The sequence below is a fragment of the Carex rostrata genome, unplaced genomic scaffold (assembly GCF_964058835.1).
Source record: "Carex rostrata unplaced genomic scaffold, lpCarRost1.2 SCAFFOLD_51, whole genome shotgun sequence".
Taxonomy (NCBI): Eukaryota; Viridiplantae; Streptophyta; class Magnoliopsida; order Poales; family Cyperaceae; genus Carex; species Carex rostrata.
In genome coordinates, this window is record NW_027601214.1 from 105,001 (window position 1) to 110,000 (window position 5,000).

Genomic DNA, 5,000 nt, shown 5'->3' on the forward strand with positions numbered 1-5,000 from the left:
GGGGATTTCAACCCGCATCGGTCTTACGGGCGCCTCCACGCTTAGACGCCCTGCCCCACCGTGTTTCGCCGGCTCTACGGCTGGGGATTTCAACCCGCGTGGTCCGTGTTTTTCGGTAACATATTCGTGTTCCTTGCCCCCGACGGGCCGTGTTTTTCGGTAACAAAATCGTGTCTTTTGTCCCCGCTGCACCGTGTTTTTTGCCCCGCTCAACCGTGTTTTTTGCCCCCGCTCAACCGTGCTTACTGCCCCCGCTCAACCGTGTTTTTTCGGTAACATAATCGTGTCTTCGGGTAACATAATCTTGTTTTTCGGGCCATTTTACACCGACGGAGGCACCCACAGGGGCCATGTACACCCCGCTTGGCATGTACATGAGGGGCTGCCTCTTCCAAAAATCCTTCCCCCCTATAGGGGAATATGCATTTTGGGTCTCCAGCCACGCCCAGGGTTACCACCCCCTGGAAATCCCCCAGGTTTACCCCCCATTTTATGTGGATGCATAGATTCAGACCGCCCTGCTCCACCGCTTTTGGCCATTTTTGCCCAACGTTAGCCGCTTCGGCGTGCCGCTGGACTGTTTTCGGGCCTTTTTCACCGACGCTTGGCCGTATCCGCTTAGTTTTCCCCAACGCTTGGCCGCATCCGCTTAGTTTTCCCCCGCTGGACTGTTTTCGGGTCATTTTTGCCCAACGTTAGCGGCTTCCGCTTGCCGCTGGACTGTTTTCGGGCCCTTTTTCACCGACCCTTGGCCGTATCCGCTTAGTTTTCCCCAACGCGTGGCCGCATCCGCTTAGTTTTCCCCCGCTGAACTGTTTTCGGATCACTTTTGCCCAACGTTAGCCGCTTCCGCTTGCCGCTGGGCTGTTTTCGGGCCATTTTTCCCCAACACTTGGCCGTATCCGCTTAGTTTTCCCCAACGCGTGGCCGCATCCGCTTAGTTTTCCCCCGCTGAACTGTTTTCGGGTCAGTTTTGCCCAACGTTAGCCGCTACCGCTTGCCGCTGGACTGTTTTCGGGCCAATTTCCACCGACTCTTGGCCGTATCCGCTTAGTTTTCCCCAACGCGTGGCCGCATCCGCTTAGTTTTCCCCCGCTGAACTGTTTTCGGGTCACTTTTGCCCAACGTTAGCCGCTTCCGCTTGCCGCTGGACTGTTTTCGGGCCAATTTCCACCGACTCTTGGCCGTATCCGCTTAGTTTTCCCCAACGCGTGGCCGCATCCGCTTAGTTTTCCCCCGCTGAACTGTTTTCGGGTCAGTTTTGCCCAACGTTAGCCGCTTCCGCTTGCCGCTGGACTATTTTCGGGCCAATTTCCACCGACTCTTGGCCGTATCCGCTTAGTTTTCCCCAACGCGTGGCCGCATCCGCTTAGTTTTCCCCCGCTGAACTGTTTTCGGGTCAGTTTTGCCCAACGTTAGCCGCTTCCGCTTGCCGCAGGGCTGTTTTCGGGCCAATTTCCACCGACACTTGGCCGCATCCGCTTAGTTTTCCCCAACGCGTGGCCGCATCCGCTTAGTTTTCCCCCGCTTAACTGTTTTCGGGTCACTTTTCCCCAACGTTAGCCGCTTCCGCTTGCCGCTGGGCTGTTTTCGGGCCATTTTTCCCCAACACTTGGCCGTATCCGCTTGGTTTTCCCCAACGCGTGGCCGCATCCGCTTAGTTTTCCCCCGCTGAACTGTTTTCGGGTCACTTTTGCCCAACGTTAGCCGCTTCCGCTTGCCACTGGACTGTTTTCGGGCCAATTTCCACCGACTCTGGGCCGGATCCGCTTAGTTTTCCCCAACGCTTGGCTGCATCCGCTTAATTTTCCCCAGCTGAACTGTTTTCGGGTCACTTTGTCCCAACGTTAGCCGTTTCCGCTTGCCGCTGGACTGTTTTCGGGCCATTTTCCACCGACTCTTGGCCGTATCCGCTTGGTTTTCCCCAACGCTTGGCTGCTTCCGCTTAATTTCCCCCAGCTGAACTGTTTTCGGGTCACTTTTGCCCAACGTTAGCCGTTTCCGCTTGCCGCTGGACTGTTTTCGGGCCATTTTTCACCGACACTTGGCCGTATCCGCTTAGTTTTCGCCAACAATTGGCTGCATCCGCTTAATTTTCCAAGCTATACTGCTTTCGGGTCAGTTTTGCCCAACGTTAGCCGCTTCCGCTTGCCGCTGGGCTGTTTTCGGGCCATTTTCCACCCACGCTGGCACCGACGGGGCCATGTACACCCACGCGCGTGTACATGAGGGGGCACCCATTTTTGAAAACCTTGCCCCCCTATAGGGGAATATGCATTTTGAGGCTCTAGCCACGCCCAGGGTTACCACCCCCTGAAAATCCCCCAAGTCAAAATCACCCATGTAAAATATTCAAAAAAATCTCAAAAAATCACAAAAAATTTATAAAATCAAATAAATTAAAAAAAAAAAAAAAATTCAAAAATTCAAAAAAAATTCAAAAAATTCAAAAAAATTCAAAAAAATTCAAAAATTTCAAAAATTCAAAAAAAGTCCAAAAACCCAAAAAAACTTCAAAAATTTCAAAAATTCAAAAAAATTTCAAAAAAAATTTCAAAAATTTGCCCCGCTGAACTGTTTTCGGGTCACTTTTGCCCAACGTTAGCCGCTTCCGCTTGCCGCTGGACTGTTTTCGGGCCAATTTCCACCGACTCTTGGCCGTATCCGCTTAGTTTTCCCCAACGCGTGGCCGCATCCGCTTAGTTTTCCCCCGCTGAACTGTTTTCGGGTCACTTTTGCCCAACGTTAGCCGCTTCCGCTTGCCGCTGGGCTGTTTTCGGGCCAATTTCCACCGACACTTGGCCGCATCCGCTTAGTTTTCCCCAACGCGTGCCCGCATCCGCTTAGTTTTCCCCCGCTGAACTGTTTTCGGGTCACTTTTGCCCAACGTTAGCCGCTTCCGCTTGCCGCTGGACTGTTTTCGGGCCAATTTCCACCGACTCTTGGCCGTATCCGCTTAGTTTTCCCCAACGCGTGGCCGCATCCGCTTAGTTTTCCCCCGCTGAACTGTTTTCGGGGCACTTTTGCCCAACGTTAGCCGCTTCCGCTTGCCGCTGGGCTGTTTTCGGGCCAATTTCCACCGACACTTGGCCGCATCCGCTTAGTTTTCCCCAACGCGTGGCCGCATCCGCTTAGTTTTCCCCCGCTTAACTGTTTTCGGGTCACTTTTCCCCAACGTTAGCCGCTTCCGCTTGCCGCTGGGCTGTTTTCGGGCCATTTTTCCCCCACACTTGGCCGTATCCGCTTAGTTTTCCCCAACGCGTGGCCGCATCCGCCTAGTTTTGCCCCGCTGAACTGTTTTCGGGTCACTTTTGCCCAACGTTAGCCGCTTCCGCTTGCCGCTGGACTGTTTTCGGGCCAATTTCCACCGACTCTTGGCCGTATCCGCTTAGTTTTCCCCAACGCGTGGCCGCATCCGCTTAGTTTTCCCCCGCTGAACTGTTTTCGGGTCACTTTTGCCCAACGTTAGCCGCTTCCGCTTGCCGCTGGGCTGTTTTCGGGCCAATTTCCACCGACACTTGGCCGCATCCGCTTAGTTTTCCCCAACGCGTGCCCGCATCCGCTTAGTTTTCCCCCGCTGAACTGTTTTCGGGTCACTTTTGCCCAACGTTAGCCGCTTCCGCTTGCCGCTGGGCTGTTTTCGGGCCATTTTTCCCCCACACTTGGCCGTATCCGCTTAGTTTTCCCCAACGCGTGGCCGCATCCGCTTAGTTTTCCCCCGCTGAACTGTTTTCGGGTCACTTTTGCCCAACGTTAGCCGCTTCCGCTTGCCGCTGGACTGTTTTCGGGCCATTTTTCACCGACACTTGGCCGTATCCGCTTAGTTTTCGCCAACAATTGGCTGCATCCGCTTAATTTTCCAAGCTATACTGCTTTCGGGTCAGTTTTGCCCAACGTTAGCCGCTTCCGCTTGCCGCTGGGCTGTTTTCGGGCCATTTTCCACCCACGCTGGCACCGACGGGGCCATGTACACCCACGCGCGTGTACATGAGGGGGCACCCATTTTTGAAAACCTTGCCCCCCTATAGGGGAATATGCATTTTGAGGCTCTAGCCACGCCCAGGGTTACCACCCCCTGAAAATCCCCCAAGTCAAAATCACCCATGTAAAATATTCAAAAAAATCTCAAAAAATCACAAAAAATTTATAAAATCAAATAAATTCAAAAAAAAAAAAAAATTTCAAAAATTCAAAAAAAATTCAAAAAATTCAAAAAAATTCAAAAAAATTCAAAAATTTCAAAAATTCAAAAAAAGTCCAAAAACCCAAAAAAACTTCAAAAATTCAAAAAAATTTCAGAATTTCAAAAAAAATTTCAAAAATTTGCCCCGCTGAACTGTTTTCGGGTCACTTTTGCCCAACGTTAGCCGCTTCCGCTTGCCGCTGGACTGTTTTCGGGCCTATTTCCACCGACTCTTGGCCGTATCCGCTTAGTTTTCCCCAACGCGTGGCCGCATCCGCTTAGTTTTCCCCCGCTTAACTGTTTTCGGGTCACTTTTCCCCAACGTTAGCCGCTTCCGCTTGCCGCTGGGCTGTTTTCGGGCCATTTTTCCCCAACACTTGGCCGTATCCGCTTAGTTTTCCCCAACGCGTGGCCGCATCCGCTTAGTTTTCCCCCGCTGAACTGTTTTCGGGTCACTTTTTCCCAACGTTAGCCGCTTCCGCTTGCCGCTGGACTGTTTTCGGGCCAATTTCCACCGACTCTGGGCCGGATCCGCTTTGTTTTCCCCAACGCGTGGCCGCATCCGCTTAGTTTTCCCCCGCTTAACTGTTTTCGGGTCACTTTTCCCCAACGTTAGCCGCTTCCGCTTGCCGCTGGGCTGTTTTCGGGCCAATTTCCACCGACTCTTGGCCGGATCCGCTTAATTTTCCCCAGCTGAACTGTTTTCGGGTCATTTTAGCCCGACGGGGGCACCGACGGGACTGTTTTCGGGCCATTTTGCACCGACGCTTGGCCGCATGCGCTCAGTTTTGGGGCCATTTTTCACTGACGGCTGGCC